Source organism: Marmota flaviventris, chromosome 3 (assembly GCF_047511675.1).
Source record: "Marmota flaviventris isolate mMarFla1 chromosome 3, mMarFla1.hap1, whole genome shotgun sequence".
Taxonomy (NCBI): domain Eukaryota; kingdom Metazoa; phylum Chordata; class Mammalia; order Rodentia; family Sciuridae; genus Marmota; species Marmota flaviventris.
The window spans coordinates 1,895,717-1,923,690 of record NC_092500.1 but is presented as its reverse complement, the minus strand read 5'-3'; the positions used below and the strand labels follow the sequence as shown (position 1 = coordinate 1,923,690).

Genomic DNA, 27,974 nt, shown 5'->3' with positions numbered 1-27,974 from the left:
GCGTTCCCAGGTCATACCTCTGTTTTCTGAGTGTCCACCGGGGGCCACAGAAGCAAAGTGTGTGGGACCCAGACACTGGCCGGCGGCTGTGCTGTCGTCACCTGTGGATGGGCTCAGGGACCTACACATCTTTTCTTTTTGGTACTAGGGATTGAACTAAGGGTCCCTCAACCCCTGAGCCACGTTCTCAGCCCGATTTTGCATTTTATTTAGAGACAGGGTCTCACTGAGTGGCTTAGTGCCTCGCTGTTGCTGAGGCTGGCTTTGAAGTTGCGATCCTCCTGCCTCAGCCTCTGGAGCTGCGGGGATTACAGGTGTGTGCCCCTATGCCCAGCAGGCCTGCACATCTTGACCTCTGCTGTACTGCTGCCACTTAATTTCTAAGCCTGGCTCTGGCCTTTCTGACTAGGGGTGCAAAAATGAGCCCCACACCAGCTCTTCAGAAATAGTTCATTTAGAGTGAAGTCATGCTGCCTTTTGATAGCAAAAATAAATAAAAACAAAATACTGACTTCCTAAAGCTTTGCCTAGCTGGGAGACTCCCTCCAATCTTTTTAAAGAACTGTTATTTGAGTTGTGATTGACACACAATACCTGTGCACACTGTGGTGCAGTGTGATGTTTCCGTGCCGTGTGCTCTGCAGCCCTCGCGTGGGGTAATTGGCATATCTGTCACCTCAGTGTTTATCAGTTCTTGGTGGCAAGGGCATTCTGGACCCTCCCTTCCTGCGATTTTGGAAAGAGGCGGCGCATTCCTGCTCCCGTCCTCATGCTCCACGCACACTGGAGCTCCTCCTTCCTGTCTCCCACTCCCCCTCTGCCCTCCCCGCCCCTCCCTCCCCACCCTCTGGGGAGATTCCAGCTACTTCTGCGGCTCCACCTGTTGCGCTGCACACTCAGATGTGAACAGCGGAGTCCCTCTGTGCCTGGCTGGCTTCACCTAACACAGCACCCTCTGGGCTCATCCCAGGAACCAGGGCTTCACCCTCTTTAAAGGACGAATCGTGCCCGTGGTAGATGCCCACTGCATCTTCTTCATGGGTCCTCTCCTCGACGGCACCTCGGCCGTGTCCGTCGTGGCTGTCCTACCAGTGAACCTGCGTGCTGCTCTCTCTTTGCAAGGCTGATTTTGCTTCCCCTGGACACAGAGCTGGGGTGGGAGAGCCGGGCCATGTGCAGCCCTGTTGGTTTGGTGGGCTTTCACAGCTTCTCCTAGCGGCTGCACTAACTCATGTTCTTGAAATAAAATGTAAACTACAAGGATGAGTTCCATCTCCTCATCCCCCCAGAAAGCCAGGTTAGGGTGTGCTGCAGCCTGAGGTGACCCAGGCCCAGCGTGGAGGGTGGAGCCCCCCTTTGTCCTCTGTGGCTCTTCTCCAGCCTTGGCTATAGTACTGCTGTCACCCTTTATAGATGGGGCCACAACCTCGGGACTGAGGGACTCAGCCTGGCTCACAAAGGTGGAGGCCCAGTGTCCTGGCCCACAAGCTCCAACTGCCCTGGTGACCACCAGGCTTCCCTGTTCCAGGCCCACAGTGGCCACCAGGATTGCTGCAGTACCCAGAGGAGGTCCTGGGCGAAAGGGTCCACAGACTCATCCCGGCTCTGGGTACAGCGCAGACACTATGCAGCGGACCATGCGTGTCAAGTCCACCATGCCCTGTGCCCCGGGCTGTCCCCAGGGGAAAGGTAGAGTGAGCATCAGGGTGGTCCATGAAAACCCATCAGGTGGCACGTGTGTGTGTCCACGTACCAGCCCAGGGTTTCCAAGGAACACTGTATTCCAGTGATATTGACAAGTCCATCTTTGAAACTCCAGGCTGCAGGAAAGGCCTTGGTCTCCTGGGAAATGTCTTTGAAAACATCTCCTACGTGACTTTCCAGAGGCGGTACACACACGTTGACACACACAGAGACACTTGCACACAGAGATGCTCATACAGACACTCACACACACACACACACACACACACACACATACTTTCCTACTCAAACTCACGACACAGAGATACTGTGTGCATGGGACTAGACATGGGCATACATGCACCCAAGCATGTGATAGTGCACGTGTACACACATGAACATGCACACCAGACACAAAGCCCACACACACGCCTGCACATGCACACACAGACATGTCCATGCAAGTACCTATACACATACTCACATGCATGCACACACACGACCACACACCTATACACATGAACACATGTGCAAATTGACGTGCATATGCTTATACACATGAGAACATACACAGAAGCACATGAACTTATACACACATATTCACATGTGTGCACACATACACAACCTTATAAATACACATGTGTGCACATAGAGACATGCATGGCCACACACCTATGTACAGAGGCATACACATCCATATATACACTTGTGTGCATGCAAGATACAGCCATACACACTCCACCTGCATGCATGCACACACATGTATGTGTATGTGCACACACTTCTGTGTACCTGCATACACGTACCCGCACATACACACGTACTCGTGCCCTCACACATGTCCTGATACCTGTAGTGAGGACACTTCTGTGGCTTCCTTGTGCTAAGCAGCATGGGTCTGTGGAGCTGACAGAAGCTGCGTGTCCTGTATCCTCAGTGGTCCCCTTGACCGGGCTTCAGGGTCAAGCAGCTGCTTCTTTGAATTGCTTGAGAATGCCCTGCTCTGCCCCGGGCATGTCTTTCTTTTCTGGTGGTCCAGCCTTAGCACCTCCTCTCCCCAGTGCCCTCAGATAACTTTGGATGCGCAGATCCAGGGGGTGGGCTGCTCTGGGGATCGCATGGACTGTGCCTGGAGGGCTCCATGTCACACAAGTTAGATGGAATTATTCCTATGCCACTGAGTACCTGGGTTGCAGGGAAGCTATCGGGGTAGGGGACAGTGAAGGGACCTCAGACCTTTGGGCCAGGGCATGCTGGAGCCTGTGGGAACTGGGGCAGGGGATAAGGGGTCTGTGTGTCCTGGCGTCCATGTGTGTTTGCCTGTGTGATGTGCATGTGCCCAAGTGCAGGCACGGTGTGTGCAGGGCAGCGGCGGCCAGGTGGTCGGTAGGCCCGGCCCTCCAGCTGGCTCAGAGGCCTTGAGCGAACGTCCCTCTGCAGGGCACTGCTGCAGGAGCCGGCTCCAGCTTTGCAGAAAGAGCTGTGGATCCACAGGTCTGTGGGACCCTCCCCTGGCCAGCCCAGGTGGGACCGTGCGTCTCTGTCCACTCCCAAACTTCTGCACCCTGAATTTTAAGCTCAGCCTCCTGTGCCTCGTGGGGAGGCACCACCTGAGACCACTTGGGTCCCAGTGCCCAGTGTGGCCTTTGAGCAGCGCTGCCCTGGGGCAGCTGGTGTCTCCTGCACAGTCCGGCTGGGCCAGGTGGGTGCCGTCCAGCTCCTCCAGTCACACAGGTTGCCTGCCCCTCTGGGGTTCTAGGAGCTCCATGGCCCTTTGTCCATGCTGGACCTGAGCTCCAGGAGGGGTGCTGAGCTGGCCCAGCCAGTCCACCCACAGGTGGGGCGTGTTGTCCCCATGGCTGCTGGCGCCTGCCCTGCTCTGAGCGGGGTCTGTTTCTCCTTGAATTCCACCTGCTGCCTGTGAGGCGGCCCTCCCCCTCCCTCCCCCTCCCTCACTTTTGTCTTCCTCCTTGGCTGTATGCACTGGCACCCGCCAGGGCCAGCCCACACCCCTTCTCTCTGCCACTTGTGTCCCCTGTTCTCTGCCTGGCCTTTGCCTTCAGACCCTGCCCACGAGGAGCTCCCACATGCCCCGGTCTCAGCTGTCCTCTGCCGACACGCCACCGCCTCCTTCCCTCTGCCACAGGTGACCCTCAAAGGCTTCACCTCACCTTCCTGGAACCAGACCCCACCACAGCCTGCCCGGGAGCCTGCTTCTCCCTCTCCCCACACCCCAGGAATGGGCTCCCTCCTTCCAGCCCCAGCTTCTCTCCTCGGCAAGGCCAGGTCTTCTGCAGAGCTTGCGGGAATGAGCTTCAGATCCTCAAGGAGGCCCGCTCCCCCATCCGAACCTGGACGTGCATTTCACTGCTAGCAGCGGGGCCAGGAGTGGCTGCCCCGAGTGGTGGTCCCTGAGAGCACAGGGTGTTTTGCTGGCAGCTCCCACCTGGAGCCTGGGGCACCTGTGTGGGGGCAGGTGTATGGGGCCTGGCAAGAGTGGGCACCCTGAGAATGACTGCCCAGCCGCCCGCCTTACTGAGCTGCCCAGCTCTGCTTCCTTGCTCCATGCTAGATGTTGGCTCAACAAACTTGGTCTGCTCGGGGAGCCTTTCTGCTCAGTGACCTCAGGGATAAGGTGTCAGGTCATGAACATGGAGGCCTCCAAGAAGGAGGAGTTGGTAGCAGCAGCCACGGCCCACGCCGGGGGCACTAGCAGACCAACCCCTCTGGACCTCAGAGCTCTGCTTGTGCTCCACAGACCCTCTGGTGATCCCTGGCCCCCCGTGTGCCCACCCCAGGCTCCACAGCGATGTCCCTGCAATTGGCCTGACTCACCCGTTGGCCAGGGTGCCTCTGCCGCCCCAGCTGGTGGCCTTGGGTTGACAGTGTGTGTTCACACCTCTCACACAGCGCAGTGGCTGGCTTCAGTTTTGCTGACACATACAGCATCCTTGTTCCGAATGCAGTTTGACATTGTGTGGGTGTGACACTTTGTGGACACCATCGTGAGGATTCTAGGTTTGTCACCTCTGTCCCCAGCAGAGCAGAGGCAAATAACAATGAAGCCTCAAACAAAAAGAAAAGCCTCTGAGCCGCTCTCCCCGGTACCATGGCCTTTCCCGAGGGAAAAATGCTTAATACTTACACCCTCTTCTGATTTTTGTCACTGTGGTTTTGATTTCTTTATTTTTAATAATCATGATGGCAGTCAGTGCACACTTAGATTTCTCCTGTGTGATCCATCGGCTCTGGTCAGGCCCTGCAGAGGGGCTTCCCATTCTGAACAAGCGGGCTGACTCGGGCCTGGACATTCCCTTGGCCTGAGCATTCACTTCCTACGTTCAGTCATGCACACGTGTGTGTGCACATGTGTATGGATTCAAACACATTCACATACAGAGAGGGAGAGAGGGAGTGCTCTTGTGCGAGGTGCGCGCGTATGTGTGTATATATGCACACGAATTTTCTGAGCTTTGTGGACATGTTGATTTTAAAACTTGAATAGAAACGAATGGCATTTACAATACTATCTCATAAATGTTGTTTACCACAGAAAGAAGATTTGTGGCTGGAATTATGGAGAAAGAGATGTAATGTTTTATTGTAAAGCTTTTGCTGGTTGGAGGAGAGTCTTCTGCGTCGCGGGGCCTTGCACGGCTTCGTGCAGATTCTTTATGCCCCTTCGCTTCCCCAACTCAAATCAGCTGGCCTCCCCTCACTCCATGTTGCCATGCCCAGTCTCTGGACCCCTTTCTCTGCAGGAGTGGCCACCAGGTCAGCTTTCCCTGCAGGCGTGATGGCAAGGGGTGTGGCACGCCTTGAGTGGTGTGTCCCACTGAGACTGGCTGGTGCCCTGGGGCCTGTCTTCCCCATCAGAGCTGGAGACAGTCCCCAAGGAAAGCCCCGTGTCCTTGATTTCTGGCTGTGGGACAGTGGGTTTGCTGCTGGTGTCCTTGAGTGCCTTGTCTTTCTTGGTCTGGGTCTGCCCGTGAGGTCTGTTTGGAATGCAGCGAGCCCATGCAGCCGGAGGTGTGTGCCATGCCTCTGGTGAGCTCCTCTCTGCACCTTTTCCCCCTGAGACTTTGCACCCAGGGGAAGTTGAGCCCGGGGTGCCCTCCACATCTCGTTTTCCTCTGCCTTTCCTTTCCACAAGTCTCCACTGTGGGAGACGTTTCTGCCTTTTCCTCATCTTCTTCTCTGCCCACTCATTACTCTTTGGTGCATTCTCATCACTTAATATCATGTCCATCTCCAAGGGTCCTGCTTCCCTGGCTTTCCATTTGGTCATCAGTGCCCGCTTTTCTCGGATGGGCACCACATTCTCTCTCTCTCTTTGGAGAATGATGCTATTTAGACTTGTGGAGGCTACTTTCCCCCGAGTTACTTCTGTCCTCCAGGAGTCAGGTGCCGCGTGGATGCATCCTGAGCCTTCTCTTTTACACCCAGGCTTTCTGCGGATTCCCAGGATCCTGCCTGCCAGTCCTGCCTGGGCGGGAGGGAAAGTGGAGGTCTGGTGTAGCAGGTCACTGTGGTGACCCATGCCCTGGGTATCCCAGGGTGCTTCTCGCTTGACCAGGACAGCTGATGGGGCATGTGGACAGGTGACATCCTGGAAGTGGTAACAGAGCCAGATGGGTATCTCCACAGGGGCAAGCGCTTGTGCATTTCATGGTGGTGGAACCTGCCACCGTGGGATTGGCCCATCCTGCTCATTCCGTTGCCGTGGAGTTCCTCGCCTCCTCTCAGGCTCTGGCTTCTCACTGGGGCTGGGATCCTGGATAAAAGCCCAGTGGTGAGCACAGCCCACCTGCAGTCCGGTGTTTCTGAGAGTGGCCACGTGACATGAGACCCCTGTGCTTTCTGTTGGTGACAGTCAAGGAGGCAGCAGCTAACCTGTTGTGCTGACTGTCCCTGCCTGTGTGCCTAATGAGGCCATGTGAGGTTCCCCCAGGGACACTGAATGAAATGTACCCTGCCCCGCAGGCTCCCAGGCCTCAGGCACTGTGGGGACCCTGTCTGGCTGAGGGCCCTCTCCTTAATAGCTTCTGCCTCTGGCCTCAGCTGGACTTGCCCTTAAGTGGGTGGGGGCACAGCTGCCAGCAGCTTTGGGGACACAGCACTAGCAAGGTTCCTCCTGCTGCCTGCTGGCCCGTCCTCCCAGGTCTGTCCTGGAGCATGTGGGCCTGCTTCTGTGCAGCCTGGAGCTCGGGTCCCCCTGCCCTCTCTGACCTGCCAGTTCATGGTGGTGCTGTCATTTCCAATGGATCTCCTCCTAAGGCCTGTGTGAGTTACACCTGCTGCCATCCAGAGCTGAGTGTCCAGGGGTAGGGGCCTGCATAGTCTGCGCAGCCGACCAGCTCTTCCTGGTGGAGCTCTGCCCTTCCCACCTGTGGTCTCCTGCGAGGGGACCAGCTGAGCCGTGTGCTTTTCCTAACAGGAGACCTCAGCCACCCTGGGCACCCAAGTCCCCCACCTGAGGAAAGTGAGCAGGCTATCCTCTCTTTACAACTTTATTGTCCTTTCTTCTCTTAATCCTCTTTATAGTAGGATCCTCCAAACAGTTCTTTTTTTTTTAAGTTCCTTTAGTGAATTTTAAGATACTGTTCAATCTTCAAGATTTCAAATAATATGCACCTGATTGGGGACACAACCAAAGTCAGAGGTGGCCTTGTTTCTTGATTGAGGTCCCTTTGGGGTCATGCTGGGGTGTGTGTGATGAACACCTAGAAGACCCTGAGCCCACTGAGGCGGAGAGCTCTGCTCCAGGTGCGGCGTGCAGGCCAGTGACCTTGGCGGAGGTCAGGCTCTGCAGGCTGGGCGGGGCAGGGTCTGAGACTCCACAAGAGAGGGAGTTTCACTGGAAAGTGTCTAGGGGTGAGGAGAGGGGCAGAGTGGGTGTTTACGGAGGTGGGACTTTTCCAGGGGCTGCTTGAGGGAGAGAAGGTTTAGTCCTTCTGAGGCAGGTCCAGGGTTGCCTGGCTGGTGTCATCTGGGACCACCTCTCCGGGTCGAAGGACTCTGGCACTCCTCTCTCTTAGCCATCTTCGGGGACAGGGGAGGGGTGATGCAGGCAGAGGTGAGGAGTTGCTTGTCTCTCTTCTGACCAGGACTTGGGTCAGGCAGACACATCAAGCATGGCTCTGCCCTTCACTTACTGGTTGACTAGTGCCAGCTGCCAAGCAGCTACAGGCCTCAGTTTCCCCAAATGTGCATTGAGGGACTTGATCTAGCTGACCTCTAAGAGCCCTTCATGCCTGGCCTCTGTCTCTTCCAGGTACATAGACACTTAATGCACAGCAGAAACAGCCTTCATGAAGCAGGTGGGCTGGAGGTCCTTCTTGACCCATCCATGCAGGCCAGGCCCATCCAGCCAGGAGCTGGAGCGATGATTCCCACCCAAAGCTCTTGCTGGGCTCCGGAAGTTCAATTCAGGCAAGACAGCCTTGAGGCTTACCTTACCTCTGTGGGTGCTGGGTTCTGGACAGAACAGGAAGGGGAGGATGGAGGCAGCATGGAAGGTACCTGCTGAGTTCCTCTGGAGTGGACCTTGTGCTACATGCCCCGAGAAACAGGGCAGCTGTGTGGAGGCTGGCACACAGCATGATCCTGGAGCGAGTGTGTGTGTGTGTGTGTGTGTGTGTGTGTGTTCAGGCAGATGTGCCATTTTCAAAACCCGTGGAACCACCTCCCCCAAGAGCAGCCTTCTCTGAGAGGGTCCAGCCGCGGAACAGTTCAGGGCAGTTGCCGAGCCTGGGCCTGGGTTCCACCGTCTCTCGCTGAGCAGTGGGGTGCGAGGGGGGCTGGGCTCGACTTCAGGCCTTTGGTCCTTCACTCCCGGCGCCGGCCGCGGCTAGCTCTGCAGTGAGGCTCCTGTACACCTAGGTGGAGCCCGACCCGCAGTTTTCCGCTGGACTAGCCCCACCTGACCCGCTGGCGCGCCAGGCGGGGGCGCTGCAAGGCGACCCGGGTCCCCGGGGTCCCCTCCGCGGCCCAGTGCGCATCGGCGGCTCCGCGGGCCGGGCGGAACGCAGACGGCGGCGCGGCGCCGGCCGGAGTCCGAGGCAGCGCGGCCCAGCCGCCTGTGCTAGCGGAGACCTGCGCTGCGCTCCCCCTCCCGCCGCCTCCCCAAAAGGGGCCGGCGCCGAGCCGAGCGGCGGGCGCGCGCCACCGGGCCGGAGCAGCGGCGTCCCGCGGGCGGTGAGGCGCGCAGCGTCGCCGGCCCCACCTGTCGGCGCAGCCACCACCGGCACCGCCACCGGCAGCTCCAGCCAGCGCAGGCAGCCGCGGACGCGCCGGGCCCGGACCTCGTCCCGGCCGCAGCGGCGGAGGCGCGGGCTCCGGGGAGTGCGGAGGCCGGCACCGTCCGGGGGGGACTCGCGCAGCAGCCCCGGGCCGCGCAAGTTCGATCGCGGCGGGCTCGGGCCGGCCGAGCGGGCCCCGGAATCGGCGATGGTGCGGCAGCCCCGCGCTCGGCGCACAGCCCCGGCCCCGAGCCTGGCCCGCCGCGGCGGCGGTGGTGGCGGCGGCGCGGCGGCCCCTTGAGCCCCGGGCCGGAGAGAGAGCGGCCAGCGGCGGAGGCGGCGGCGGCGGCGGAGGAGGAGGAGGAGGAGGAGGAGGAGGAGGAGGAGGAAAAGGAAAAGGAGGAGGAAGAGGAGAAGGCGACGCCGAGCAGCGAGCGGGGGGCGACAGGCGAGGAGGGCCGGGCCGGGGCCGCGCCGGACCCCCCCGCGCCGCCCGGCCGTTGCGCAATCCGCGGGCCGCCGTCCGGGCCCTGCTGGCGGCGCGGCTCCGGGGGCGGCGGCGGGGCTGATTCATGGGGCCGCGGCGGCCGCTCCCCCGCGCTCGGGCCCCCGGCGCCCCGCAGCCCGCGATGGTGGCCGAGTGGCCGGAGCTGCGGCCGCCGCGGCCCGAGACTTTCCGCTAACCTCCCCGCCCCCGCCCGCCCCCTCCCTGGCGCCCTCCCCCCGCGCCCGCTCCCCTCCCCCCTGCCCAAAAAGACACAAATCGCCTCCCGGAGTGGCGCCTCCAGTCGCGGCGGAGCGCGGCGTTGGAGGCGGATGGAGGGCGCGAGCGAGCGGCCGCGGCGGCTGCACCCGGCGGGGCGCTGATGCTGCGCCTGGACCTTCGCTGCGCGACTTCGGGGGCGTCGGCCGAGTTGGCACTCCGCGATGCAGCTCCTGAAGGCGCTCTGGGCACTCGCAGGGGCCGCGCTCTGCTGCTTCCTCGTCCTGGTGATCCACGCGCAGTTCCTGAAAGAAGGTAATTGTCCTCGGCGTGCACACAGTTCCTCGGGCATCGTCCTCCGCGCTCCGAGCCGCTCGCGGCTGGTGGCGACCCCTGCGCCCGACTCGGCTTCCAGCACGTTCCGCCGCCGCCCCGCTGCCGCGCTCTGCTGAAGCTCGGCGAGCGCCACTGCGGGGCCAGAGCGGCCGGAGGCGCGAGCTTTCCCAGTCCCGGCCCCTGCGCGGAACCCGTGTATCCGCGCGCATCGGGATTCTCGCGCGGTGCGCCGGGTTCAGATGAAGCGCGGGGTGCGGGCGTGCTGAGTCCTCGACACCTCCTGAGTCCTCGATACCTCTCGCGCTGCCTGGTAACCTCGGCTTAAGCCGAAGCTGCTGTTCCCGTCTCTGGCCCCGCAAGGCTGGGTGGCAGTGGCACCCGCCAGCGCGCCGCTGGCCCTCGGTAGATGGCACCAGCGTTCTATGCTGGCAGTTCGGTCTGGGGCTGGCGCGGAACTGGCCTGGGCTGGGTGGACGCGGGGCTGGAGACGCACTGGTGTCAGAGGCCAGACTTGAGTGCCCCCACCCCTGCTGATACCCCGTGCAACAAGCCATTTTCCAGACTGGATCCTTGACCGAGGATCCTCGGCAGCCTGAGTGCTCACATCCCAGCCCCAAGTTTCAGTCCCCTAGCTTTTCTGCCTCTCTAGATTGGAGGGCTCTCCGGTCTCGCTTCTTGGGACTCCATGGAGGCATGCAGATGTAGACAGGGAAGGGACTGGTCCTGGATCTTCCGAGGGAACAGCGGGGCTCCTTGAACTGGGGGACACTGGCCCAGGCCCACACTCCTGGAAACTTCCTGGCCCAGGTCAGGCTCCTTGTGCCCAGTTCTGGTGCACCTGAGCTCATCCTGGCCTGCCGTCATGGAGGTGAGGGACTGGGGCACTTGCCTCCCTGGGTGGCACCCACTGCCTGTGGCAGCTGGGGGCCCTGTCCACAGACCCTGCAGGCCCTGCCTCGAGTACCCGTTGCCCTGAAGGGAGAACTGAGCTTAGGGAGAGCTCCAGGGGCCCCAAGATGTGCTTCCTCATTAGCTCTGGCTTCCTGTGGAAGGGCCAGCCACATGCATAGCTGCTGGCCTGCCTTATGAGTGAGCTGCTGCTGCTGCTCAGGAAACAGGTAGGTGTGAGCCACTCAGGTCCTGTGACCTCCATCCTGCTGTACATTTCCCTTTTGATTTTGGATCCTGGTAGCCAGTGGACAGAAGATGGAGTCGGGAGAGGAGGTTGCCTGGAGCCTGCTGCAGGCAGGGCCTGCTCATCCTGACTCCGTGGGCCCCGACCTGGAGCTAGAGGCTAGGCCTCCTGCCAGCTTAGTGACCTATTTCAGGAGAGGCGGTTCTGTCCCAGGGTGGTGGCCCTTGCTTCTGAGGTAGATGTCAGTTCTGCTAAGGGGTCATTTCTTCCAAGATGTCTCAGAGGGCTGTCCTTTGCTGGTGTCCTCTGTCAGGTGACTGTGAGGTCCAGCAAATGGTTTGTCCCAGCCCCCTCATTTGGGCCACATATTCTCTACCGCGCTGTTCCCTTCTGGGGTGTCAGTTTTGGGGAAGGGCATGCATGTTAAGATGTCAGGGCTCCTCTGAGGTGGAGCGTGCCTGCCCGTGTCAGGATGTTCTGGGGCAGGCCTTGATTTAGGGACACAGGGAAGTGAGGGCTGTGTGGGGGGCAAGTGGCCCAGGGATTTTTTTCTGCATCTCCCCGTGGGAAGGGACTGGTCCTGGGTCTTCCGAGGTTACTGCTCCAGACCACCGTCTTTCAAGCAGGAGGAAAGTTTCTGTCTCCTGGGTGGTGGGTGTGAGGCGGAATGAGGCAGGACAGCAGTGTCAGCCAGCAGTCCTGTTCCTCGAGCAGTGTGTCTTGAGGGTGGCAGGGGACAGCCTTTCACAGAAGGCTACGTTTGCTTAGGAGCAGACTATGGTGTGTCAGTGTGTAGAAAACAGGTAGGGTAGTAAGGGAGTCAGGACGCGGCTGGGGACAGGAGGACGTCTTGAAGGTGCAGGTGTCTTTGAGACAGCCATCCGGGAAAGTGCCACATTTGCCTCGCCCCCTAGGGCCTCGCCTGCCAGGTTACCCACCCTGAGCCCGTCGCCTCTAATGCTCTGAGTTCCAGAGCCCTTTGCCTGGCCTGTGAAAGGTCAGGAAGGGGCATCCCTGATCTTGCTGACTTGCTCTTTGTGCCCCTTGGGGTCAGCAGCCCCAGGGGCAGGCCTTGGATCTGGGAGTGAGCGCCTGGGAGAGTGAGTGGTTCCTGGGGAGATGCAGGGCCTTCCTAGTAGCAGGCTGCAGACTGGAGTCCAGCCGGAGGAAGAGAGAGAGGCAGCAGTGACCACTGTGACCTGTTGCCCGGGATGGAGTGGGAAAGAGCTGTTAAGCCGCCCTTTCCATAACTCTGGTGTTTTGGGGTAAGAATGGGAAGCCTGGGAGTCTCTTCCACACTTCCCCTTTGTGTGGAGACACAGACCACCCGTGGCTAATCTGTCCCCCCGGCTGGTCCGTCTTGCAGGGTGTGTGAAGATGAATAGGGTTGTCAGCCTGGAGAGGCAGACTGTGGTCCTAATTGGATGGAGCTCTGCAGGAGCAGGTCCTGCTCACCTTTGGGGTGGCCAGAGGGCCAGAAGGAAGCGTGGCCGCAGTGTGGGGCTGGAGGGCAGAGGACCTGGGCCGCGCTTACCGGCCATTTTCCCTCCTCTGAGGACAGCTGTCCTTTGCTTCTAGGGGAGGTGGCAGGTGCTGCTGTTTCTGGGCTAGTGAGGGTGGGGAGAGGGTGGGTGTCAGGGGACCTGATTTTAGATCCTGCAGCTCCTTAGGTGCAGAGGCATGTGGAGGGGAGAGGAAGGCCATTCCTTTGTCCCTTTGGCCACATGGCTTTTGGAACACCAAGTTAAGACAACAGCCGGAACTGGAAAAATTTCCACTTTCTTCCTGCAAAGGCGCTGAAATATTTTTCTGAAGTCTTGGAGTCACTGGGACCGTGGTGCTGCAGCACACACTGTCTCTGGTAGAACAGAACTCAGAGGACAGGGGAGGCGAAGGCTGGGGGGACAGAGCCAGGAGTGCCCCCACCAGTCCTTCCTGCATGGAGGGGACAGCCAGCGCTTCCCCTGTGACTGTGGATCGAGCTTTGACTGTAAATCCCGATGGCAGGGGAGCCCGTCCCCTGGGCCAAGCACGCGATCCAAGAGCTTCTTCTGCAGTTGGTTGAGAGCGTGTGGGGGAGATGAGCGTCTGCGGCCGGCCACCCGAGCACAATGTCCCTGTGCCCTAATTCCCCGGGACTTTCTGCTTGGCCTTGGCATGCCTGTCTTCGGCAGCTGCTCTGAGGGCAGAGTGTTGATTGAGTAAATGGGATTCTGCTTTCGTTTATCTAGTTAGCTCTTCATTTTGGAAGTGAAGCGTCATTCTATGAACCCAGGTGGCCGGTGCGAAGGGGTGGGCTTAACCCATGGAGGTGCTTAATGCGATCATGGTCATTGTTGTGGCTCAATGTGGGGGTCATGGATCCGTGACATTGTGAGGGTGGCAGCCAACGCAGGGCGCTGGCATGTCTGCTACGCCCATCAGTTTATTTCTAAAAATGGACAAAGGACTTAGGAGTCACAACACAGTTCTTGGCCCTTGAAATTCATAAGCAGTATCTGTTAAATTAAAAAAAAAATTCTTCCCATTATAATGTGTGCATGAGTCCCAGAGCCAGGCAGGGGCAGTGGGCAGGAGCCGTGGAGGCCCATTCTGGGCTGGTGAGGGCTCGATGATAGGCCTTTTGAGGCTGTTAGAGCACTGGAGCTACTCTTGGTGAGGCCCAAGGCTGTGCCCAGCCTTCCTGGCTGCCTGAGGAGGAGCCGGAGGAAGAGCCAGAGGCCTGGGTGTCTGAGAGGAGAGAGGCTTCCACACTGTGTCCTCCTCAGTCACTGCCCTGGCCAGGGGCTGCAAGGCTCTGGGCCTGACGCCCAGCTGCTGCTTTCCCAGCCTCTGGACTGCATGAGGAGGGATCTGGGTCTGTGTGGGGACCGGGGGACCCGCAGCCGCTGCCTGCGCGTGGTTCTCAGGGCACACAGGCTCTGTGAGGAGCGGGAGGAAGGACAGCCACGGTCCCAGTGCAGCGTCATGTGCAGACTGCTGATTGGCCCATCGGCCTCCTCTCCCCTAACCGCCTGCAGACCTGGACAGGCCACATGAGCGTGAACAGCTGCCCGGGAGGGGTGGACTTGGAAAGGGTTAGAAACACCCAAGTCCTTTATCATCATTTGCTGCTGCTCCTTGTGTGATGCAGAAACTAGATAAACCCACACCTACCGTGACGGGGCTCTCGTCCGCTGAGACCGTCAACACGGAGGGGCTGGTAGTGGAGGTGACGGCAGACACACTGGCCACGCCAGGCTGGCAGGATGCAGGAGTCTGGCCTTCCCACTCCCAGGGCAGTGCGAGGATGGTGGAGGGCTGGGTCCTGCCAGGGGTTGGGAGGTGCTGTCCCTCAGGAGGGCCGGGACTGGGCTGTCTCCCGCCAGGTCTCTGAAGCTCGTTCATCTCCTGTATTGACTCCATCTTGAACCTGGGGGTCTGAACCCGCAGAGGAGGATTTCGGCCTGGGCGTGGAGGATTCTGCCCAACACTGGGTCCTCAGCACTGTGCAGGGCCAGACGGGCAGAGGCACAGCAGGGACGGCCACGTCCCAGGTCCTCCCGCAGTGGCCATGCAGCTCAGCCAGGAGCACGTGCCCGGGAGGGGTGGCAGGAAGTGTGGCCTGGGAGTGTCTGGCCGTGACATCTCTATGTGTGTGTGTGTGTGTGTGTGTGTGTGCACGTGTGATTGTACGTAATTAAGCACTCATAGGTGTTTATACGGTTGTGCGTCACCCACCTCAGCATATGAAATGATGAACATAGATTACAAATTTGATTTAAAAAACTGCCACTTAATCAGAGAGCAGAGAACACACTGTGGTGTGCGAGGCTGGGGCCAGGAGGCTGATCCTTAGTCTCCCAGATCGTGAGGGAGTAAATCGCTGGCGAGCACAAAGGCCTGGCGTGTGGGGCGCTTGGTCGCAGCATCACATGTGCAGTCACGTGATGGCCCTCGAGAGGTGGAGTTTGCCCAGGCGCTGTCTAGGGAAGGGGCTGGGGGTCCTGCCTGTGCTCCCTGACCTCAGGCCTCTTTCCCTTCGTCCACCTGGGCTCTGCCTGCCACAGGGCCGCCTCTGCAGGAGCACACACATACCTCACCACACAGGCATGTCACAAACACGCCCGCCACAGACACCACCTCAACACAGCACCAGGTGCACATCCAGAGACACACATGGTCACCATACACACATCCCTAACACACTTGCCCCCCACCCCCATATCTACACACGCACGTACACAACGTTCTGCATGCACACCCCTCACCCCGTCACACCGCCTGCCCACCCCGCCAGGGCCCGCACCTCTCGTGGTGGAGCAGGATGGCGGAGGTGGACCCACACTGGTCCCACTCTCTGCTCCCAGGGTTCAGCCTGTGCCTGCTACTGTGTAGGCTGGGTTCTAGAAGGTTCTGCCCACCAGAGTGGCTGTGCTGTGCTCAGGGGGAAAGCGGGTGCTCCATCTTCATGGGTGGAACTGGTATGGCCTGTGAGGTCAGAGGACTGGCCCAAGTCTCCGAGGCCCAGATCCAGAGGTGGACAGAAGGCGAAGCTCAGGTTGCTGTGAGGGAGGAGGTGAATGGGCTTCCCTGCGTGCTGTCCCCTGTCCCCAAGGCTGTGACGGTCTCCTCAGGGACTGCCGGAGGACTCCACATGGCCAGTGACCCAGTGCTGCTTGGGTCGGGGAGATGGTGGCACTCAGGGTGCTGGATGCGGGCTCCCGCCACACCCAGAGGAGCAGGACCCCGGGAGCGGAGGAGCCTCGTGAGAGCAGGGAGCGCTGGGCCCCCTGTCCCGTCAGAGCCCCTTCCCAGGTGCCCTGGTGGTGCAGGCTTCATCTGGCAGCCGCCCCTCCTGGCCCCCGGTGGGGGTCCCGGAAGGCCTGGTGCTCGCTCCCTGCTGCTCAGCACTCAGGTCTGCTCAGGGGACATGTCCTCCATGGACCGGGGAGTCCCTGAGGTGGACAGGCCTCCAGAGGAGGAGGAGAAGGTGGGCCAAACAGGAGGGTCCACTTCAGGGCCTGAGTGACACCTGGGGCGCGGGGCCTGTTCCTGGAGGGAGACCTGGAAACATCGGAAGCAGGGATGGGACGAGAGCCTGGCGGGCGGGGTGGCTGGGACGGCCTGCTGCCCGCCCTGGCTGCGTCCTGCTCTCCGAATCAGGCAGGTGAAGGAAGCGGCAGCCTCTTCCAGACCAGATGGCTACTTGGTGACGGAGTGCTCAGACAGCGGTGAGCCCTGCGTCCAGCCACGGCTGTTGTTGACAATGGTCATCCCAGGCAGCTGGCAGGAGGGTCCTGAGGTTCCTGCGGTCAGCTGGTGCTGGGCAGCAGGGTGGCTTCCAGCAGGCCCTGGTGTGAGCCTCGAGAGCTGGCCTTTTCCAGGCACTGACCTGTCTTTCTGGAGCCCAGGGAGCAGCGCTGGAGATGGCCCCTCCCTCCCCGGAGAGGGACTGGCAAACGTTTGCCCCTGGGGGAGGGGGAGTCTCTCCAGGAAACCCTGGCTTCTCCAGGTCACTCCTGCTGCCCACTCAAGTCCTGGGTGCCTGGCTTGGCCCTGCACGGGGTGCTCGTGGAGCCCAGTGCGGCTCTGCTGTGCCCCTGGTTGGCCAAGATGGCACCAAGCCTTTCCTGCAGCCTCCGGTCCCTTGTCCAGGCCCAGCGCAGAGAAGTGGGAGGGGCACACAGCCGAGTGTCCCGAGCCCCTCTGGGGATCCTGAGAGGTCTGAGGATGCTGACCGGACTGCTTCAAAACCCCTTCCCAGCTCTGAGGCCCCTTGTCTTTAGAGAAAGCAGGTCGATGACTGCCTCACTATGTCATTCACGGATGCTCAGGGTGACCTGGGGGGCAGGGTGGACCCCAGTGTGGCTGAGCTCCCAGCAGCCCTCAGCTGATCAGCTGCTTCTCCTGAGGACAGGTGCACGCCTGTGCATGTGGAGCTTGGACAGTGGGATCCCAGCCCACCCCATCTGGGCACTGCCCCCAGCCAGCTTTGGGGTTGCTGGCAATGTCCCCTCCCTTGCTGGCTTCCTGCTCTGCCCAGCGGTATGTGCTGATCACTTTATTCTCTGCTTGTAATTCAGAGAATACTGAGGCCAGTGCTGTCCGGTGGTGCCTCGTGACCAGTGGTAGCTGGGGCCCAGCCCCTGGCCCCAGCCACCTGCCTCCTTGCTTATAGTATCCTGCAAAGAAGCAGGCGGGCTGAGACACCTGCACCTTGGGGCTCCAGTGGGGACCAGGGTCTCAGCAAGAGGTGACTGGCTGCTCACTGAGACCACAGTTTGCCTTGAGGTGGGGGTGGGATCAGGTGACTCCAAGGTGGAGAGCCTGTGGGGCTGAGCGTGGCCTTGCAGGTGACTATGGGGACGCTCTTGGCTGTGACCTCAGCTGGTCCTTCCTACCTGCAGGGATAATGACTGTCTCTTGACTTTATCCTCGAAGAGACTCAAGGACAGAGCCAGGAACTCAGGGCCCAGGTGAGGTCCCATGAGCCGAGCCCAGCACCTCTCCTGACCTTGTTCTGAGGGGGTTTGGCCCCACATGCTGTGAAGCTGTGCTGAGGTGTTGGGGTGTCTCAGGAAGGGGAGGTCCACGGGAGGGTCCCAGGCAGGGTCGGGAATACCATCCCCCAAGGTGGGGTCCACCTCCCTCACCTGGTCCCGTGTGGGACTCAAAGCCTATCTTCATGCAGGGGGCGTGCAGACCCCCAGGTGCTGGGCTGTTCTCCTGCTGTGGTGATATGACCTGCCCCCACCCTGTCACCTGCCTGCTTAGGGCCGAGCAAGGCAGGGCAGGGTGCTCCAATGAGCCCTGGGTTGGGGCAGGCCAGTGGCCTCTGGGAGGTGCTGGTGGAAGCATCAGGTGCCTGCAGGAAGACCCGTCCCCGGGACGGACCGTGTGGCGCCTGGCACACGTGATCCTCCCAGGTATATTTAGAAGAGGTCGCACAGCCTCTAAAATACTCTTTTCAAAGCCAACTTCTGCCTCCTCTCACAGGCAGATTTTATTAGCCAATTACCTCCCTTCTCCCCGATGACAGAGGCAGCCGAGCAAGCCCTCTGATTCGCTTCACTGATAGAAGAGCCCAAGACCTCGCTTATAAATAACTCCTCGCTTTGCAGAGACACAGAATCTGTCTTCAGACCTCCTGTCCCCCGGGAACGCCTGCACAGTGACAGCTTCCTGCTCCTCCTGCCCGTTGCTGTGGGGACAACCTTGATAGACATGATGCTGGCCTCCGTGTGGCACGCATGTACTGAATGCCTGCTGTATGCCAGGCAGTGGCTGTGTGCCGGGGGCAGGTGGCAGGGGTGGGCTGCTGGGGGTGGGTTCCCTGAGACCTTATGTCTGGAAAGGTGAACCGGGATCCAGGGTCTGTATGTCTGAGTGGACGCCTCTGGGGTCACTTGGTGGTCCCCAAAGACAGGTGCACTGGAGAACTCGGAGCATGTCGTCCTTAGGAAGAAAGGTCTCTACAGATGTGGTTAAGGGTCTCCAGATGAGGTTGTCCTGGTTAGGAGCCAAAATTCAGTGACGAGGCCTTGGAAGAGAAGAGTGCGCGTGGCGCGTGCACACAACACACACACACACACACACACACACACACACACACACACGGGGCACCTGAAGAGGAGCTGAGACTGAGTGAGCCGTGAAGGGACCCTGAGGCCACCAGGGGCTGGAAGAGCCCTGCACACAGCCTGATCTCAGACCTCAGGGCTCCCGTGCTGCACCTGTGTCCTAGGCAGCAGCAGCAGGTCTCCATGAATTGCCAGGCAGCCCCAGGAAAGCGGCAGAGCCGGCAGATGACGGGGCCAGTGAGCCCCTCGGGCTCTGCAAGTGTGTGGGGCGTCCAGGCCCCCGCTGGGGACTGGGCTGCACTCAGCTCCCGCCTTGGCCTCAGAGGACCCATGGGGGCAGGTGCTCTATCAGAGTGAAGGTGAAGGCAGGATTTCTGGTTGGGGAGAGGGGACTCTGCAGATGGGACTGTCCTGGAGTTGGGGTGAAGGCAGACCTGGTTTCCCCAGAAGATCGGGGTGTGGTGGGGTGGACAGCCTGGGGATTCTTAATGCTCTTCCACCCATAAATCCAGCACTTCCCACACCGAGGGCACGCTCTGCCGTTGGCCTGGAAGATGGCTTTATGCGGACGCGGATGGGCATTTTTCATTTTAATAGCTGTGTATTTACTTTTATGGTTACCTTCTATTTATGGCAGTGGTGCTGGCTCTGTTTACAGGGTGATGGAAAGTGTCTTTTTTACAGTAATGATGCATGGGGATGGTGCAATCGCGGGGTCACCGCGTGCCTGAGGCTCAGGAGACACTGCGGTGGGTGACCGTGTTTATTGAGGAGCTACTGAGCACCTGCTGCACACAAAGGCAGCAGAGATGCCGACGTGGCCTCCCGTGGCCTCCCGTGGCTGCTGGGCGGTGGGAGCTCCCCTGAGTTCTGCTCTCAGTCTGCAGTAAGTGTCCAGGATGGGCACAGGGTGAAGAGACCTCAGTGCCCAGGGAAGTTGCGGGGCCTGCAGTCCATGTGAACATGGGCAGGGAGAGGTGCCTGTGTGTCCCTGCGCCACAGGACTTCATCCTCCCGTGTGTTTGGAGGTCACAAGTACCAGCTCAATGTCAGCAGGGCTGTCCCTTCTGGAGACTTCAGAGGAGAATACATCCTAGACCCTGTCCCCAGCCCTGTCCCTGTCCCCTGGAGGCTGCCAGCAGTCCTTGGTCTTGGCTTGTGACCGCATCACTCCATTCTCTGCCCACCCCACATGGCTGTCCCCCTCCTGTCTCATAAAGCGGCCACAGGCATTGCATTCGGAGCCCCCCTTCGCCCAGGCTGCCCTCTCCAGGTCCTGTGCTGTGTGTACCTGGACACTTGCTCCAGCTGGGGCTGCTTCTGAGGTCTGGGTGGACTCGTCACTTGGCCACCACGTGTGAGGGTGGAGGCAACGTAGCTCTGGCTCAGACCTGAGCATTTGTCTGCTCCGGGCTCCTGGTGGCCCATCAGTCAGTGGCTGTGACTAGCTGGATCTCTGAGATGGCCTCCTACCATGACACGCATGGGGGACACAGGGCCTTCCCCCAGGCTGCAGCCACTGCATGCCTGCCAATGGCCCTGGCACCCTCCTTGTCTGACCCCACCCGGGGCTTCTTACCTCGGGAGGTCACTCCCGCTCACCCCAGATGTGCCATCTGGGGCTGAGCTGACCATCTTGGGACCACCCTACACACAGTAGAGTGCCTCTGGGAGCCCCCAGCATGTGTCCATTTATAAGTTAACTTTTCTTTTTTCTTTGTGTTTTTCAAAAGAAAATTGTGAGCCGTGTTGGACACTCGCACCCAGCCCCCCCAGAGGCGGTCTTTATTCAGGTTGGAATGGACCAGCCAATTTGGCAGTTACCTGCTCTTTATTAAAGGTGTGCTCCTTAATGTTTTTTTCGTCTTATTTGTGATTTATTCTTAATGCATTAATTCGCGTTAATTGAAACGGAGATATTTCTCTTTTCCATTAAGCTGGTGGCTTAAAAGTGAGAGCTTAGTGCTGAGTTCTGCATATTGAGTTCCTTCCTTCTCTGGGAGGGCTGTGCACAGCCAGGGGTGGCTCCTGCTGCCCATGTGCACCTTCTGGAGTAAGCCTGGCCCTCCATGTGGACACCCCATTAGGGTAGGGGCCTCAGGAGCTGCAAGATGGGATGGCCCATCTCCCCTTCCCAGTCCTGGTCCCCACTCATCCCACCCCACTGCGCCTGCCCTGAGGGCTCCCAGGGCCCCAGTTACCCGCAGCCAGGGCCATGCATTGCAGGAGGAGGCTCTGGGTCAGGGCTGTGCTTTGGAGAGGGCCTCTTGTTGGATCGAGGTGGGGTCAGTAGACGCACGAGGCAGCCACGGAGGGATCAGAATGACAGAGAACAGGGAAGGACTGCACCAGGGCCCTGGGGTTGGGGAGTGAGGCTGGATCAAGAGCACTGGAGGCAGAGCCCCAGCCTCGATCCCAGGACCTTGGCCACCAGCACCTCCTTCTGGGAGAGCCACCATGGTGTCCCATGGTGGAACAGCCCCTGGTCTTGAGCAAGCGTCCCTGGAGTCTTCGAGCTGAGTGGGTCTTCCCAGGGATCACGGTCCGGCCTCGGCCACCCTGCCTGGAGGCGTGGGCCTTAGTGAGTGAGGAAGGGTCTCTGCTATGGTCCATGCCTCATCCCATGCCTCCTCCTAAGCCGTCCCCTTGGCCTGGGTCCCTGCCACCTCCTGCATTCCCAGGTGGCCAGTGTGGCTTCTCCCTGTTCCACCCAGGCAGACTCTCCATCGGATTCCTTGGCTGAAGTCTTTCTCCGCTCCCGGCCCTAGGGGTCTCCTCAAGCTGGAGACTAAGCATGGGGCTCAAGGCTCTTCTGGGCCTGCACAGCCACTCGTGCCCAGGAGTGCGACGGAGGCCTGGCGCAGGGAGTGTTGTCCAGCACATCGCAGCTGGCCTCTGTGTTGGACCTGCTGAGATGGGTGGCATGAGGGCCCTCGGATGCACACGAGGGGAAGCCCTTAGTGTGTTCGCAGCTCTGAGCACACTCATGAGTGTGCACATGATACCCGACAGTATCTCCTGGTGTAGCCACCAGGAGAGAGACAAGGCTATGCCTTCCAGTTAGCGGCTGCCTCGTGGGCGGGACCTCAGGCCCTGGCGTGGAGGCTGGACCTTCCTTCTACCTACTGTAGAGGCTGGGCCTCCCTCCCTCATGTTTATTCAAAAGCAAGGCCTGAGCTGGGACTCGGGGTCTCCACCCCGCCAGCCGCCTGCTCGTTCTTGAACCAGCGTGTGGCCCTACGGAGGCATCCAGAGCCTGCAGAGCAGGACAGCTGCTGCTCTCCATCCCCTTGGTCCCCTCACCCAGGCGCTGTCAGCGTGTTTCAGTGGTGGCGGAGAGCAATGCTGACCGTGGACAAGGGCGGCTGGTTGGGGTTGGTGGACCTTTCTGGAGCATGGCTGCCGTGCCCTGAAGCCCCAGCTGGCATCTCTGAAAGGAGAGAGAGGAGGCAGGTGGAGCCCCACTGGCCTCCAGCGCACTCCTGTCCACTCAGAGCAGCCCTTGGGCACCCAGGAGGACATGCTGTGGCCCTGCAGGTCCTGCAGAGCTGCCACTCCTTGTCCACACTGGCAAGAAGAGCCTGCCACGGGATTCTGGGAATCAGTGTGTCTGTAGCCCAGAGTGACCCTTTGGAAGCGGGTGAGCTCATCAGCTGCTTCCCAGTGCCTCGGGCCCCAGCTGGAGCCTCCAGGTGGCACAGAGCCGATTCCCGCCTCTCAGGGGCGTCCAGCTATGGGCTTGGGCAGGGGGCGCTACCACCACTGCCGGGCTTTGAGGTCAGAGGTCTCCTAGTCCTCTGGTCCCTCAGCCCTGAGAGGTGTAATCACAGCTGCCAGCAAGGAGGGCTCTCCCGCCAACGGAGAGAAGGGGAAGTGGGTACTGCAGTGGGCGGCCGAGGTCCTGACCACACCGAGAGTCCAGGTCACGGAGTTGTGCCTAGAGCAGCCACCTTGAGGGAGGGGCCACACGTCTCTTCCTCGTCTGTGCCTGAGATGGCCGTACAGGAGCCCAGCACCCATCCCAGGAGACGTGGCCCCTCTGGGGGTGGCTCCAGCCGTGAGGGTCCCCTGTGCTGTTTAATTAGTGTCTGCGCAGGGCCACGCTGACATCATTGTGCACTAATCCTTTAAGAACTGAGATCGTCTCAACTACGCCTGAGTTACAAGCTGAATAAATTAAAACTCCTTGTACACGATATCTTGTAGCCTTATTAAGTGGCAAGATTATGCAAAAAAAAATCGTTAAGTATGATAATGCAACGAGCGGCGTGATTTGTAACAGGACATTCATTATCTCTCATTCTGCTCTATTTAAGCTCCGTTCCGGGGGAATTAGTGGCATTACTGTTCAAATCTTAACTTCTGTGTTATGAAAGCATGTTCCAGAGGTTTGAAACGTATCTGAAAGCAGAGTCTCGGTTTCCCAGGTCTAACAAGCAGCGGGCAAGCGTGAGGTCTCACTGGGAGGCTAATCTGGAGATGTCACAGTGGTCGCACCAGTAGGTTTTTTCCATCTAATTAAAAATGTGTTGTTTTGCTGAAAGTTACCCAATCAAGTCACTTGGAGAAGGCTGAGGAAGAGGGGAGAGGTGCTTCCTCCTGGGGCCTGGGGAAGCGCATCCGTTTCTAATGACCACAACAGCTCCATGTCTGGTGGCTCTGGGCTGCTTGGGGACAAGCAGGCTGCAGGCTTCCCTCCTTGGCTGTCACTGACCTTGGCTCCTATGTCCTCAGAGTAGAGTTCCAGGGCAGGGTGATGTGGTTATATCGTTTTAACTGCACACCTTATTTGGGGGGGAACAGTTTTAGGGTCACAGAAACGTGGAGCAGAGAGTGTGGAGAGACCACTCCTCCACTGTCCCCATTGTGCACAAGGTCCTCTGTGTGGTGCAGGTGGCATTCTGTGAATCACCTGGGCACCATCAACTGGAGTCCAGCCAGTGACCACAGTGCGTCAGGCTCACCCGTGGCGGGTTCTGAGGGTGTGGGCACAGGGATGGTGTCGTGTGTGCACAGAGCAGCGCCCTGTCCTGGAGCCCTCTGCTTCGGGGGGTCCGTTTGCCTCGCAGTGCTGCTCTGCAGTGTGTGGGCTGCAGCACCAACAGGCTCAGGACTTTGCTGAAGGTCGGCTGCACACTGTCCACGTCGGGAGTTGGAGCCAGCAGTGCTGGTTCTGTCTTGGCTCTGATGTGACCATGGGCAGGCGACCTCCAAGAATAGGAGCACTGCTGAGCATGTCCCGGACACTGAGTCCAGGTGCCACCTGCCCTCCTGGAGAGGTGTGTGCATGCTGGGGTCCTGTGGAGCGGGGCAGTGGCAGGAGGGGCCTTGGTGGCCAGGGCTGTTTCCAGTGCTCCCTTTGCAACACACTTTTTATAATAAGTGACCCAATAAAGCTGAGATTCTAGGCTCTTTACAAATTTTTCATCTCAACACACAAAAAAAGTAGCATTTAGGTAAGTTTATGATCCTTGAAACCCACCAGCCGTGGTTCCTGTGGCTGAGGGGAGGACATGGCCGGTGCCATCCATTGCTTCTCCACCCAGGGTCCCAGGAGCCACCTGCCCCAGTGGCTCCCTGTCATTGCTCCTGTTACCTGGGCCTGCGTCCCTGCCGCCCATGGGCGTCTGGACTCTCCTGGGTTGGCCAGCTCCTTCCTGTGGGAGGGGACCCAGCACCTGTGGTTCCGCACCTTGGCTGCCACTCCCTGCTCCTGCATCTGTGTCACCCTGTCCTGGTCCTCACCCTGCCCTCTGCACAGCCTTTACGGGCTCTTCCCAGCCGACTGGTTGCTGGGGCAGAGGTGGGTCAGCTGCTGCCCCAGGGCTGCCGACCATGAGAGGGACAAGGCAGGTCCAGGTCGGCCCAGAGGGTGGCTCCTGGTGGGACCGTGACCTGGCAGCTGGCCACCTGAGGGTGGAGGCTGCGAGTCTGAGCCTTTCAGCGCAGGCGTGGCGGGGCTCTGGGAGGCAGGCTACAGGCCGGCTGGGGGCCTTGTGTGCAGAAGCCTGGGGGGGGCAGCCTGTGAGCTCTCAGCTGCCTGCGTGAGGCCCCGCTTGCCCGAGGGGCTCTGCAGTGCTCCGGGCACGGCCATTCAAACGCCAGTCTCCTTCTCCAGTCACCCTCACAGACCTGGGTGCCGTGGCCCCCCTCGTTGACACCTGGAGGTTATTGCAGGGGGCAGCAGTGAAGAGCTGGTGGTGTGAGGGCAGCCGGTGGTGATGGCCTGGGGCTGAGGGCGGCTGTTCCGGGTCCGGTGTCGGCAGCCTGACGGTGGCCTCCCCTCAGGCAGGTGTTGGGATGCCCGCAGGGCAGGCCCGGGAGAACCACAGGTCACAGGTATCACAGCTGGGCCGTCCACCATTGTAGCCTTCCAACGGCTCCCTGTGGGTCTCTCCTGGCTGCCAGCTCCCCCGGCAGCAGCTGAGCCCCACAGCTGAGTTCCGCCTGGCACTGGCCCCGGAGCTGGGGCCGAGTCCCTGCTGCTGACAGGCCACATTGGGGGTCCCCCGTCAGCTCCATCAATTCAGTTCTAGGATTCAGGGAGCTGCCTCACTATGCACCACTCATTATGAACTCAGGAACTGCCCAAAGCAGAGGTGCCCAGCCCAGATGTGGGGCGCTGAGCCTCTAGCGCCCCCGGCGCCCCTCCTAGCACCCTGTGCTACCACTCCCAAGGCTCTCCCAGCCACGCTGCCTAGGAGTGTCTGGAGGGCTGGGGATGTGGCCAGTGATGAGAACTCTCCAGCTCTGTCCCCTCCTGGGGTTGGGGACATCGCCTGTCCTGCTGCCGTGTTCCCTCTGTGACAGCCCCCTCCTGAAGGTGCCTCGGCCTAGCCAGCTGCCACCTCTTTAGCACAGAGAGGACTCATCACTCTGGGGAGTCCGCGGGTTTAGGAGGTGCGTGCCAGGAGCCCGGGTCAAAGTTGGAGTTTCTGTGTCCTGTTAATGAACTGTGGGGACACCCTGGTGTGTGGACAGGACTGCCGGGCGTCCTTGGCAGACCCTGATCAGACAGGACACCGGGCGCCAGGACTTCACTGCAGGGGCTGCGCCATCGTCCCTCAAAACCCTGGGGTGGAGTTGGGCTCTGCACCCCAGGAGTGGCCAGGGAGTGTTGTGCTGGGGGCAACGGCTGCCCTCTCAGGCCATGGGCCCTCAGGGCCCAGCCCAGGGCCACTCAGCAGGGCACGGCGGTCCTGTGTCCCCAGAGCAGAGGTGCTTTGGCCTTCTCCCCTCCCTGAGAGCAGCTTTGCCGAACCTCGGAGCTGCTGATATTTGGGGCTGGATCTTTCTTTGAGTTGGGGTGGTCCTGGGCTGTGTCGCGGGTGAGCAGTGTCCCTGGCCTGTACCTGCTCACACTGGTAGTGGCCTCCCACCAGTTGAGACGCTGCCAACGTTCCTAGAACACCGTGGCCTGCTTAGTCCCTCTGCTCTGGAAGGTCCCCCCAGCCCAGGGCCCAGGCGGAGACCATCACCCAGCCGCGACTCCCCCTGGATCTCGTCTGGACGCTGACTTCCCGCGCTGCTGAGCCTGGGACTCTGCTGAGACAGGACAGCAGTGGACGGGAGGGGGCTGGTGCGGCCTGAGCGCCGAGGTGCCCTCTCGTGTTGCACATCACGGCTGCTTTCTCCCCAGCGCTAGCCGCTGTGCACCACCCCAAACAGCAGTGTGGGGCTGAAGGGCCCAGGGAGCCAAGAGGGACCCCAGCCCAGTCCCCCAGGCCAGCAGGAAGGGCCAGAGCTGAGGCAGCAACACCAACAGTGCAAGGTGGTGGACTGGAGGTTCTCCACGAGCCACGTGCCCTGGCTTTGGTGCCAGGGCCGTCCTTGCTCAGTGCCTGTCCTGCATGTGCATGCACAGACGCACACACCTGTACCTCGAGGCACCTCCCGGCCCCAGGACCTGCCCTTTTGGCCTGTTTCTTGAGGCTTTCTCTAGGACAGTGTGCAGGAAGCGTCCCTGTCCTTTTGTAGGGCTGTGTGCTATTCCACTGTGTGCAGGGCCTTTTCCCGCCAGGATTCTTCCTTGCTGGGCGCTTGGAGTACTGCTTTCATGGAATGTCCCCTGTGAGTGGCTGGCATGTCCTCAGGGTCTCTAGGGAGCCGCACCTTGCAGGGCTGGAGGCACACGAGCCCGCAGGGAGGGCGTGGCAACCTGGCCTGTCTCCCCCTGTCTGTGCTCTCCCCACGGCAGCAGGTGTGGACGGGCTGCCCGGTTCCTGCCGCTCGTCTTCTCCCCCTGGGCTGGCTCCCCCCACCCTCGGAGACTCGGTTTCTTCCCCTTGGCCACCTCCTTGGGCCTTCTTGCCTATGTCCCCCTGTCCAGGCTGTGGGACGCTGTTCCTGGACCTTGGCCCGACTTGCTCTGTCACAGTGTGGCAGATGACGCTGTGGCAGCTGGAGACTCGCTCTGCTGTTCTTCTGTCCCTTGGACTCTGGTCATGCCCATTTCTCTGGAGACCACTTGGGCCCTCCTCCGGTGGCTGTGGCCTTAGTCAGCCGGGTAGCCCTGGCACGGGCTGGTGCCCGTGAGGACCTGGTGAAGTAGTGGGTTGGTGGACACAAGCCACCTGGGGCCACCACAGCCTGGAGGACCTTTTGGCTAATGCTGGAGTTTCACGCATGGGAGCTGGGGTCCCGAGAGGCTGTCTCTTCTCAGTGTCACCTGGGGATGTGGTGACACGGAGTCAGAGAAGCCTCCAGGGTGGAGGCTGATGCTCCTGAGGCCAGGTGGCCTGGGAAGGTGTCTCCCCGGCGACTGGCCTCTGGGGTGTGGTAAGTCCACAGCCTACAATGAGGTCTGTGGGGCTGTCCACCTGTCCACATCTGCTGTCTGAGTGCAGCTCTGGTCTGGGCCCCGCTGCCCGGCTCAGCCCTGGGCACCAGGGCCCACCTGCCACACTGCACAGCACACCTGCCCAAGGCTCCTGGCAGGCGATGCCTGCTGCCTGCCCATCTGCTCCGTCTCCTGCACCTCTGTCACCCACGCTCACTGCCTGTCCTCAGTCCCAGGAGGGAGGCCTGGACACCTGAAGGCTACTGTGCCCACAGGGCATGGCCAGGGCTCGCCCACTCACCGTGAGTCACTGCTGCTCAAGGGCCACCTGATGGAGGTGGCTGAGCACAGCAGCTGCAGCACTGCTCAGCTGGGCGGCAGGGCCACCTTCCCTGGCCGAGAACAACACCCTGACCTTTCGTGTGTCTGAGGACTGTGCTGTCTCTGGATTCATTTGGGACACAGGACGTGTTAGAATTTAGACCCTCTGCTCTCCAATGTCCAGACTTCCTGTGCTCCTGGAGCTGCCTTGGTG

At 60.3% G+C, this 27,974-nt stretch overlaps 1 protein-coding gene across 1 annotated transcript in view; it reads left to right on the top strand.

Moving 5' to 3' along the window:
• Tafa5 (TAFA chemokine like family member 5) overlaps positions 1-27,974 on the top strand; it is a 205,793-nt gene that overhangs the window by 68,305 nt on the left and 109,514 nt on the right. The gene's annotated exons all lie outside the window — the stretch shown is intronic.